General features: G+C 47.5%; 1 long non-coding RNA gene across 2 annotated transcripts in view; it reads right to left on the minus strand.

Moving 5' to 3' along the window:
- Window positions 1-12872, minus strand: part of LOC134360099 (uncharacterized) — a 260877-nt gene that overhangs the window by 241670 nt on the left and 6335 nt on the right. For both annotated transcript variants that reach the window (XR_010021250.1, XR_010021249.1), the window contains exon 2: window positions 4340-4506. This is a non-coding gene — a long non-coding RNA (uncharacterized LOC134360099). The remainder of the gene's footprint in view (window positions 1-4339; window positions 4507-12872) is intronic.

Raw genomic sequence — 12872 nt, forward strand, 5'->3', positions numbered from 1 at the left:
TTCACATTTACTCTTGTAAGGACTGTTCCAGAGTTGCCGCATAGCAGTTAACTTCCGGTTAAGTTAGTTGTTTAAATACATTTCGCTATTTTTGAGCAATGTTTAATAAATGTTTGTTTGTTTTTTTAAAACCTGACTCAATTCTATATTCATTGTTGCCGGTCACGTGACAATAGTAATGGGGGACAAAGAAATGGCAGATGAACGTTATGGGTACTTTGCATCAGTCTTCACTGTGGAAGGCACTAGCAGTGTGACAGAGGTCTGTGAGTGTCAGGGAGCAGGAGTGAGTGCCAGTGCTATTACAAAAGAAAAAGTGCGAGGCAAACTCAAAGGTCTTAAGGTGGATAAGTCACTTGGACCAAATGGACTACGTCTCAGAGTCCTGACAAAGGTTGCTGAAGAGATCACGGCTGCATTAGTCATGATCTTTTAAGAATCACTTGATTTTGGCATGGTCCTGGAGGACTGGAAGATTACAAATGTCACTCCACACTTTAAGAAGGGTTGAAGGCAAAAGAAAGGAAATGATAGGCCACTTAACCTAACGTAACAGTGGTTGGGAAAGTGTTATGAAGGATGAGGTTCCAGGGTACTTGAAGACTAATCATAAAGTAAGTCAAAGTCAGCATGGTTTCTGTAAAGGGAAAGGTTGCCTTACAAATCCTATGGAGTTACAGGAAAGATACTGGCATGGATAGAGAAATGGCTGAGAGCCAGGAGGAAGCAAGTGCGAATAAAAAGGTCCTTTTCTGGTGTTCTAGAGGGGCCAGTATTGAGACCACTACGTTTCCTGTTGTTTGTCCATGCTACTTGGATAATGGAATTGATGGATTTGTGGCAAGGTTTGCGGATGATATGAAGATAGGTAGAGGAGAAGGTAGTGTTGAGGAAGCAATGTGATTGCAGCAGGACTTAGACAAATTGAAAGAATAGGCAAAAAGGTGGCAGATGGAATACAGTGTTGGGAAATGTATGATAATGCAATTTGGAAAAAGGAACAATAGTGCGGATCATTATCTAAATGGGGAGAAGATTCAAACATCAGAGGTGTGGAGGGACTTAGGAGTCCTTGAGCAAGACTCCCTGAAAGTTCATTAACAGGTCCAGCCTGTGGTAAAGAAGGCAAATGCAATGTTGGCATTTATTTCAATGGGAATAGAATATAAAAGCAAGGAGATAATGCTGAGATCATAGAGACGTAGATTGGGAGACCATTGCGTCGAGCACCTACGCGCTCTAACATGCTGGTGGAGAGAGTTTTATTTGGGTTTTTAGTGCTGGAAATAGTTACATTCGGACACGTCTCATTAGCGGGACAGCAGTATGGTCGCATTGTTTATTCCAGGGACCAGCTGATTGTGCTTATGCCAGCCGGTTTAGCAAACAGAGCGGCGGACACCCCGGCTGAAATCTGGAGGAAAACACACAGAGGATGCAGAGGGGGATCAAAAAGGCGAGGGAAGAGGACCGGGTCGAGAAAGCAGAGACTTATGGAGAAGAGAAGTTATAAGTCGTGTCTTCCCTCTCTCATTATGGGCAATGTGAGATTGCTGGGTAATAAAATGGACGAGTTGACGGCGCTAGCCAGGAGTCAGAGAACATTTCGGGAGAGCAATGTTATGTGTTTTACTGAAACGTGGCTGCATGAGGTCATACCCAACCAAAACGTATCCATAGAGGGCTTCCAGACCATTCGGGCTGACCGGAAGTGCACTGAGAGCAGTAAGCGTAAAGGAGAGGGGTTTGCTGTTCTGGTTAACAGCAGATGGTGCAATCCTGGTCATATTACGATCAAGGAACATGTTTGTAGCCCAGATATTGAACTTTTTGCTGTTGGACTCCGGCCGTATTCCACCAAGATGCAACACTGGGCGTCATGGGAGGTTGTTCCTGCCTGTGGCCATCGAACTTTGCAGCTCCTCCTGTGAAGGGTCAGATACCCTGAGCCAATAGGCTGGTCCTGGACTTATTTCTATCTGGCATAGTTTGCATATTGTTGTTTGATTGCTTGTGGTTTTGTATTGCTATATCTATGCTCTATTCTTGGTTGGTGCAGCTGTAACGAAACCCAATTTCCCTCAGGATCAATAAAGTATGTCTGTCTATCTATCTATCCATCTATCTGTCCATCAGAAGGAGCAGGATCTCCCAGAGGCCACCCGTTTTAATTCCACCCGATATGTCAATCTATGGCCTCGTCTACAGTTTCAATGAGGCCACAGTCTGGTTGGAGGAACAACACCTTATATTCCGTCTGGGTAGCCTCCAACCTGATGGCATGAATATTGATTTCTCAAGATTCCGGTATTGGCCAATATCCCCTCCTTCACCAGTCCCCATCCCCTTTCCCTCTCTCACCTTATCTCCTTGCTGCCCACTACCTTTCTCTGGTACTCCTCCCACCTTTTCTTTTTTCCATGGCCTGCTGTTCTCTCCTATTAGACTCCCCCTTCTCCAATCTCTTTCACCACTCGACTTCCCAGCTCTTTACCTCCCGGTTTCACCTATCGCTTGTTTCTCCCTCTCCTCCCCACTTTTCAAATCTACTTCTCATCTTTTTTTCTCCAGGCCTGCTGAAGGTTCTTGACCCGAAATGTCAACTGTACTTTTTTCCATATATGTTGTCTGCCTGCTGGGTTCCTCCAGTATTTTGTGTGTGATGCCGAGATAATGCTGAGCCTGTAGAAGACACTAGTCAGGTCGTACTTGGAGTACTATCAACAGTTCTAGGCCCCATACCTCAGAAAGGATGCGCTGTCATTGTCTAGAATCCAGAAGAGATTTACGAGGATGATTCCAAGAATGAAGAGGTTAACGTATGAGGAGCATTAGGCAGCTTTGAGCCCATACTCACGGGATTTTAGAAGAATGCAGGGGATCTCATTGAAACTTACCGAATGTTGAAAGGACTGGGTAGGGTGGATTTGGAGAGGATGTTTCCTATGGTGGGGGTATCCAGAACTAGAGGGCACAGCCTCAAAATTGAGGGGCGACCCTTTAGAACAGAAGTGAGGAGGAATTTTTTTAGCCAGACAGTAGTGAATTTATGGAATGCTCTGCCACAAACGGCAGTGCTGGCCAAGATCGTGTGTATATTTAAGGTGGAAGTTGATAGTTTCCTGATCGGTCAGGGCATCAAAGGACATGGCAAAAAAGGCAGGTGTATAGGTTTGAGTGGGATCCAGGATCAGCCAGACTCAATGGGCTGAATGGCCTAATTCTGCTCCTATATCTTTTGGTCTAACCTCTTATTCAATGTCAGCAAGATCAATGAGCTGATTATTGACATCAGGACAAGGAAACCAGAGGCACAAGAGCTGGTCCTCATCGAAAGATCAGTGGTGGAGAGGGCCAGCAAGTTTAAATTCCTCAGTGTTATTATTTGGGAGGACCTGTCCTGGGCCCGGCATGTAAGTGCAATTATAAATAAAGTAGGGCAGTGCCCCTATATCCTGAAGTTTGCGAAAATTCATATCTAAAATTTTGACAAACTTCTATAGATGTGTGGTGGAGAGTATACTGATTGGTTGCATCATGACCTGATATGGAAACAGCAATGCCCTTAAATGGAAAATCCTATGAAAGTAGTGGATATGGCCAATTCATCATGGGTAAAGCCCTCCCCACCATTGAGCACACCTATATATCAGCATGTCACCACCACCCAGATCAAATGGTTCAATTTAATATCAGAGAATGTACATAGTATGCAACCTAAAATTTTTACTCTTCTCAGACATCCACAAAACAAAAAACACAGAATGAATGACAGAAACATCAGAACCCTAAAGTTCTCAAGCTCTCTTCTGTCTACTGCCATCAGGAAGGTGGTACAGGAGCCTCGGGACCCACAGCACCAGGTTCAGGGACAGTTATTACCCCTCAACCAATGGGCTCTTGAACCAAAGGGGATAACTTCATTTGCCTCATCATTGAAACGTTCCCACAACCAATGGATTTACTTTTAAGGACTCTTCATCTAATTTTCTCAATATTTATTGTTTATTTATTATTATTATTTCTTTCTTTTTATATCTGTACACTTTGTCATCTTCTGCACTCTGGTTGAACACCCAAGTTGCTGCGGTCTTTCATTGATTTGTTATGATTATTAATTATTCTATTGTGGGCATGTCCACCTCTCACCCTACCATCAGGGAGGAGGTGCAGGAGACACACACTCAGTGTTTTAGGAATAGCTTCCGCCCCTCTGCCATCTGATTTCTGAATGGACATTGAACCCATGAACACCACATTGCTACTTTAATTTCTATTTTTGGATTCTTATTTAACTATGTACACACACACACACACACACACACATATATATACTTACTGTTAACAACAGTAAGTTGAACAGTTGGTTCGACAGTGAATGTCTGAATGGGACTTCAGGCTTCTGTCCGTCTTGCTCAGTGGAAGCTGCAAGAAGATGGCATGGCCCATGCAGCAGGGATTTCTGATGATCTGATGATGGATGTTGTTGTTTTGAGCCAGGGCCTGCTGAAGATGATGAGGAGAGCATAATGTGTTGGGCTGAGTCCACTGTTCTCTGCAGCTTTTTAAACCATAACACCATAAAACATAGGAGTAGAATTAGGCCATTTGGCCCATCAGGTGTCTGCTCTGCTCTTCCATCGTGGCTGATCTGTTATCTCCCTTGATCCCATTCTGCAGTGGTCATCAGTCAGTAAGCCCATCACCTCTTCTGGGGCACGGGCCGCTGACAGCAGCTCACCATTCTCCTGTCTCCTCCCCATAACCTCGAACACCTTCACTAATCGAGAACCTTTCAACCACTGTTTTAAATATACCTGATGAATTCTTACTTCACTGCCCATTTCAATTGTTGGAGCACACCGTAATTCAACCAGTTTCTCATTACAACTGGTGTTTCAGGAGGGATTATTCAATTCCACTACCATTTGCACTGGTCTTCAGGTGAATTTCTACAGAGCTGAGGAAACCTACACAGTGAACTGCAGTGTTCTTACTGGTCTGCAGCTGCTAATTTATTTTACACATACAGTGCAGAACAGGGCATTCCAGCCCACTGAGCCGTATCGCCCAGCAACCCACCTACTTAATCCCAGCCCAATCACTGGACAGTTTATAATGACAAATTAACCTACAAACTAGTACATTGTTGTACTGTGGGAGGAAAACACCACGGCCATGGGAAGGACGTACAAACTCTTTACAGACCGTCCACGAATTGAAGTCCAAATTCCAGACGCTCTGAGCTGTAATAGTGTCGTGATAACCGCTAAGCCACCTTGCTGCCCTAATCAATTTGTTAATGCATCTGATATACAGCAGCATGGCCTCTCAATAAAGTTCATTGTGCTGGCTCGTCCACGCGGCAAGCGAACCGGCTCCAACAGTCGCGGGTGAGTCCGCAGGCAGCGACAACCGAGAGGGCTCTGAGTGCGGGGCAGACCTCGGCCTGGAAGCCGACGTCACTTCCGCCCTGCAAAGAGCAGGGGATGCTGGGAGCGGGCACTTAAGCGCGCGCCGATTCAAACAGTAAACTGTTCAACCAGACCCTGCTCGACTCAATGTGTTGCTTTCACTCGTTGCGCATCAGCGCGACCACATTGGTGACCCCGATGGTCCAATGGCATTTGGACCCAGCATGAACAACCCGGCTCTGCAGAATGCAGTTTCCCTTAAACCACCCACCTTCTGAACCACCCAACCCCTGGTCTGGTTTGAGCAAGCAGAGGCCCAGTTCCAGGTCAGGCAAATTGTCTCAGACACCATCAGGTATTACTATGTGGTGGGCGCCCTCGACCAGAAGACAGCGGGCCGCTTTATCGACTTTCTGCGTCAGCCCCCAGCAACAGACAGGTACGAGGCACTCAAGGCTCTGTTAATCCACACATTTGGCCTCTCCCGCCGCCAACGGGCCATGTGGTTACTGCATATGGACGGCCTGGGCGACCGCGCACCATCAGCCCTGATGAGCGACATGCTAGCACTGGCAGACGGCCATATGCCTTGCCTGCTTTTTGAACAGACCTTCTTGGAGCAAACGCCATACGTAAGGCTCCTTTTCATTGACTACAGCTCTGCCTTTAATACCATCATTCCAAATAAACTGATTCCTAAGCTCCGGAACCTGGGCCTTAGCACTCAGATCTGCAGCTAGATCTTCAACTTCCTCACAGACAGGACCCAGGCTGTAGAAATAGGGAACAAGCTCTCCTCTACAATCACTCTGAGCACCGGTGCCCCACAAAGCTGTGTACTCAGCCCCCTGCTGTACTCACTGTGCACCCATGATTGTGTAGCCAAGTTTCCATTGAACTCAATATGTAAGTTTGCTGATGACACAACAATTGTAGGCCGTATCTCGGGTAATGATGAGTTTGAGTATAAAGAGGAAATTAAGAACCTGGTGGCATGGTGCGAAAACAATAACCTATCCCTCAACGTCAGCAAGACGAAGAAATTGGTTGTTGACTTCAGGAGTAGTGGACTGCACGACCCAATTTACATCGGTGGTGCGTAAGTGGAACAGGTCAAAAGCTTTAAGTTCCTCAGGGTCAATATCACAAATAACCTGACTTGGTCCAACCAAGCAGAGTTCACTGCCAAGAAGGCCCACCAGCGCCTTTACTTCCTGAGAAAACTAAGGATATTTGGCCTGTCCCCTAAAACCCTCACTAATTTTTATAGATGCACCGTAGAAAGCATTCTTCTAGGGTGCATCACAGCCTGGTATGGAAGTTGTCCTGCCCAAGACCAAAAGAAACTGCAGAAGATCGTGAACACAGCGCAGCACATCACACAAACCAACCTCCCGTCCGTGGACTCACTTTATACCACACGCTGTCGGGAGCAGTGCTGCCAGGATAATCAAGGACACAACCTACCCAGCCAACATACTTTTCGTCCCTCTTCCCTCCGGGAGAAGGCTCAGGAGCTTGAAGGCTCATACGGCCAGATTTGGGAACAGCTTCTTTCCAACTGTGATAAGACTGCTGAACGGATCCTGACCCGGATCTGGGCTGTATCCTCCAAATATCCAGACCTGCCTCTCAGTTTTTTTGCACTACCTTACTTACAATTTTTCTATTTTCTATTTATGATTTATAACTTAAATTTTTTATATTTACTAATTTTAACTATTTTTAATATTTTTTAATATTTAATATTTGTAATCCAGGGAGTGTGAAGCGCAGAATCAAATATCGCTGTGGTGATTGTACATTCTAGTACCAATTGTTTAGTATACAAAGTATATAAAGTCATAAAGACATCCGGCTCCTGCTAGCAGATGAAGACTTCAGAGACCCGCGCAGGGTGGCTGCCCACGCGGATGTGCTTTGGTGCTCCAAACAAATTGGCGGAACCACCATTGGAATTAGTGCTGCGACACGGCCGAAAGCCCAGCCTCCCACACCCCAGCAGCGGAGCACATAACACCCACACCAAGGAACGGCACCACTTCTGAGTCTTGGTGTTTTTATCATCAAAGGTGGGGTTCCGGGGCCCGCCGCTGCCGACCGCCATGCTCGTTCCAGGGAAACGCCAGGACCAGCCGTCGCTGATAGCTACGGCGGCTGGTCACCGTGATAGCCTCCTCTACGTTTGGGACAAGCTCTCCAGGCGAAGATTCCTGGTGGACACGGGGGCGGAAATCAGTGCTCTACCCCCCTCGAGCCACGATACCCGAACTAGAAGAACAGGACCGGAACTTACGGCAGCCAACAGCAGCACCATCCGCACCTACGGCACAAGAACCATCCCCTTGCAGTTCGGTTCCAGCCGCTTTACATGGACATTTACGCTGGCCGCAGTATCATAGCCATTGCTAGGTGTGGACTTCCTCCGTGTGCACTGCCTGCTCATGGATTTGAAGGGGCGACAATTGGTCGATGCGAAGACATTCCAGTCTTTCTCCCTCGGTGAGACCAGGTTACCGGCCTCGCAGCTGGACTCCGTCACTTATTCCGACAATGAGTTCGCCAGAGTATTATCGGAGTTCCCATCTATCAGCACGCCGCAGTTTTCCTCAACAGACCCCAAGTACGGCGTGATGCACCACATCCCCATACAGGGACCTCCCCTTCACGCCCAGGCCCGCAGGCTACCGCCCGACAAGCTCCACCTCGCGAAAGAGGAATTCCAGAAGATGGAGGAGATGGGGACTGTGCGGCGTTCCGACAGCCCGTGGGCCTCCCCACTCCATATGGTGCCCAAATCCGCGGGAGGGTGGAGACCGTGCGGCGACTATAGGAGGCTGAACGATGCCACCACGTCCGAACGCTATCCGGTACCACACATCTAGGACTTTACGGCCAACCTGCACGGGGCGCGCATCTTTTCCAAGATTGACCTGGTCCGAGGGTATCATCAGATCCCAGTCCACCCGGACGATGTACCCAAGACGGCCCTCATTACCCCCTTTGGCCTGTTCAAGTTCCTCAGGATGCCGTTCCGGCTCAAAAACGCGGTGCAGACGTTCCAGCGCCTGATGGACGCAGTAGGGCGAGGTCTGGACTTTCTGTTCATCTACCTGGATGACATACTTATCGCCAGCCGCTCCCGCCAGGAACATCTAACACATTTACACCTGCTCTGCCGCCGCCTAAGCGACTACGGCCTGGCTTTCAACCCCACCAAGTGCCAGTTCGGCCTACCCACCATCGATTTCTTGGGACACCAGATCGACCACCATGGAGTTGTGCCCCGCTGGCAAAAGTTGAAGCCATCTGCCAATTCGCCAGACCCAGCACTGTTAAAGGCCTGCAGGAGTTTGTTGGGATGGTTAACTTTTATCACCATTTCCTGCCCTCAGCGGCCCAGATCATGCAGCCCCTCATCAGCTTGATGTCCACCAAAGTCAAAGAGGTCACCTGGACAGAGGAGGCGACGGCGGCTTTTGAACAAGTCAAGAACGTACAGGTTTCCCCCGCCATCCGAAGGTAGAGCGTTCCTATGAAATGGTTCATAAGCCGGGATGTCGTAAAGCGAAGAAGCAATTACCATTTATTTATATGGGAAAAATTTGTGAGCATTCACAGACCCAAAAATAACCTACCAAATCATGCCAAATAACACATAAAACCTAAAATAACAGTAACATATAGTAAAAGCAGGAATGATATGATAAATACACAGCCAGTATAAAGTAGAAATACTTCCCTACGATCATTGCTGCACTGTTCTCCGTAGCAAAAATCTCACGCAAGCACTCTCGGCAGAAACACTCTCCAGTAACCTTTAAGCTATGAAGCTGCCAAATCATACCAAATAACACATAAAAATCCACAGCCTCTATAAAGTAGAAATAATGTATGTACAGTGTAGTATCACTTACCGGAATCGGGAAGACAGCGTCGAGCACACTGATGATGGTGTGTTAGGCTGAGTCGTCAGAGGTTGGGGTGGTGCCGCCGACCGATACCGATCTGCAAAGCATGCAGCGGTACAGCAGTGGCCGGGACACACCCAGCACATCTTTAAGAAAAAAGCCGAGATAAACAAGCAAATTCATAGTCATAGTCATACTTTATTGATCCCGGGGGAAATTGGTTTTCGTTACAGTTGCACCATAAATAATAAATAGTAATAGAACCATAAACAGTTAAATACTAATATGTAAATTATGCCAGTAAATTATGAAATAAGTCCAGGACCAGCCTATTGGTTCAAGGTGTCTGACCCTCCAAGGGAGGAGTTGTAAAGTTTGATGGCCACAGGCAGGAATGACTTCCTATGACGCTCTGTGCTGCATCTCAGTGGATTGAGTCTCTGGCTGAATATACTCCTGTGCCCACCCAGTACATTATGTAGTGGATGGGAGACATTGTCCAAGATGGCATGCAACTCAGACAGCATCCTCTTTTCAGACACCACCGTGAGAGAGTCCAGTTCCATCCCCACAACATCACTGGCCTTACGAATGAGTTTGTTGATTCTGTTGATGTCTGCTACCCTCAGCCTGCTGACCCAGCACACAATAGCAAACATGATAGCACTGGCCACCACAGACTCGTAGAACATCCTCAGCATCGTCCGGCAGATGTTAAAGGACCTCAGTCTCCTCAGGAAATAGAGACGGCTCTGATCCTTCTTATAGACAGCCTCGGTGTTCTTTGACCAGTCCAGTTTATTGTCAATTCATATCCCCAGGTATTTGTAATCCTCCAACATGTCCACACTGACCCCCTGGATGGAAACAGGGGTCACCGGTACCTTAGCTCTCCTCAGGTCTAGCACCAGCTCCTTAGTCTTTTTCACATTAAACTGCAGATAATTCTGCTCACACCATGTGACAAAGTTTCCTACCATAGCCCTGTACTCAGTCCCATCTCCCTTGCTGATGCATCCAACTATGGCAGAGTCATCCAAAAACTTCTGAAGATGACAAGACTCTGTGCGGTAGTTGAAGTCCGAGGTGTAAATGGTGAAGAGAAGATTGCGACGTAATCGGCAATCGCCTCTGATCTGGGCTGACATTCACGTGCCTGCTGGCACCTAATTAATTAGCTTGTTTATTTCGGCTTTTTTTCTTAAGGACGTGCTGGGTGCCTCCCGGCTACTGCTGCATTCTCCACGAATCGGTATCTGTCCACGGCCCGGAGGTTGGGACCACTGGGGTGTCATCTCATCGTCGATCAGGGCAGGCAGGTCATCTTCTTCTATGTCTGCCTGCCTCGATGTCGAAGGTCGAGGTTCATCATCTGCTGTGGCTGATGTGGAAGGCTTGAAAAACGACAGTATGCTTGACTGCTTAGCCTCATGCATTTTTCTATCATATAGTTCTGCCTTTTTTCGTAACAGTGAAAACACCTCCTGTTAGCGAAAATAGGTAACTAATGTAGGTCTTTCATAACAGTGAGGTTTCGTAAAGTGAATGTTCAAAAAGCGGGGGACACCTCCAGCAAACGCCGTGCTCCTGGTCTACCCCCGGGTCAACGTCCCCACTGCCCACACTGTGGACGCCTCCGACGCGACAGTTGGCGGCGTGCTCGAGCAGCTCATCGAAGGCCAGTGGAAGCCGCTCGCTTTTTTCAGCCGGCACCTACGACCCCCGGAACTTCAGTACAGGTTTCCCCCGCCGTCCAAAGGTAGAGCGTTCCTATGAAACGGTTCGTAAGCCGGAATGTCGTAAGGTGAAGAAGCAATTACCATTTATTTATATGGGAAAAATTTATGAGCATTCACAGACCCAAAAATAACCTACCAAATCATGCCAAATAACACATAAAACCTAAAATAACAGTAACATATAGTAAAAGCAGGAATAATATGATAAATACACAGCCTATATAAATCAGAAATATTTCTCTACAAAGATTGCCTGCACTGTTCTCCGTAGCGAAAATCTCACGCAAGCGCTCTCAGCAGAAACACGGCGCAAGCGCTCTCCAGTAACCTTTAAGCTATGAAGCTGCCAAATCATACCAAATAACACATAAAAATACACAGCCTATATAAAGTAGAAATAACGTATGTACAGTGTAGTATCACTTACCGGAATCGGGAAGACAGCGCCGATCACACTGATGATGGTGTGTTAGGCTGAGTCGTCGGAGGTTGGGGTGGTGCAGTGGCCCCCACCCTCTGGGCAGCGAACTGATACCGATCCGTGGAGAATGCAGGGGTCCAGCGGTAGCCGGGACACACCCAGCACATCTTTAAGAAAAAAGCCGAAATAAACAAGCTAATTAATTAAGTGCTGCCCGGCACGTAAATGTCGGCCCAGATCAGAGGCGACGCAATCGGCAATTGCCTCTGATCTGGGCCGACATCTACATGCCGGGCGGCACCTAATTAATTAGCTTGTTTATTTCGGCTTTCTTCTTAAAGATGAGCTGGGTGCGTCCCGGCTACCGCTGCGTTCTCCGCGAATCGGCATCTGTCTGCGGCCCGGGGGGTTGGGACCACTGGGGTGGTGGGACACAGGGGTGTCATCTCATCATCGATCAGGGCAGGCAGCTCATCTTCTCCTATGTCTGCCTGCCTCTATGTCGAAGGTTGAGGTTCGTCGTCTGCTGTGGTTGATGTGGAAGGCTTGTTTGACTGCTTAGCTTCGCGCATTTTTCTATCATATAGTTCTTTGCAAGCACTCAAACCATCTTGCAAATATGCCCTAAACCGACATACTCTTTCAAAATTAAAGTCGTACTTTATCACTGCAGCGAAAATCTCACGCAGTTGCTTCACGTTCAGTTCCTGGACGACTTCACTTTCACTACTGCATTCGGTTTTGATTGTTATCCTTTCCTCTTCCAATTGCATCAGCTCTTCATCTATCAGTTCTTGGTCATGGGATGCCAAAACCTCTTCAACATCATCTTCATCAACTTCCAGATGCCAAACTCACTTTGTCCTTGCTTCATTAACCACGATCGAAATGCTTAATTATGTCTAATTTTATGCTAAGTGCAACACCCTTACGAGCTCTTTTAGGCTTTTCCGATACCTCAGAACTCATCTTGCAAACGGCTGCTCACAGGCACGTGTTTAAGCAATGCCGGCGAGAATGCCATTCCGAATCCGGGGGAGGAGCGGCTGCTCGGGGCGCGCGCTGATTTTTTCCACGCACTGCCTTTTTTCGTAACAGTGAAAACACCTTCTGTTTAGCGAAAACAGGTAACTAATGTAGGTCTTTCGTAACAGCGAGGTTTCGTAAAGCGAATGTTGGAAAAGCGGGGGACACCTGTACAGTGCTTTCGACAGGGAGCTGCTGGCCCTGTACCTTGCCATCCAGCATTTCAGGTATTTCCTGGAAGGGAGGGAGTTCACGGTCTTCACAGACCACAAGCTCCTCACTTTCGCGTTTGCCAAAGTGTCGGACCCGTGGTCGGGCCACCAGCAACGCCACCTGTGGTACATCTCAGAGTTTACCACCA

Source organism: Mobula hypostoma, chromosome 21, assembly GCF_963921235.1.
Source record: "Mobula hypostoma chromosome 21, sMobHyp1.1, whole genome shotgun sequence".
In the NCBI taxonomy this organism is placed as follows: Eukaryota; Metazoa; Chordata; class Chondrichthyes; order Myliobatiformes; family Myliobatidae; genus Mobula; species Mobula hypostoma.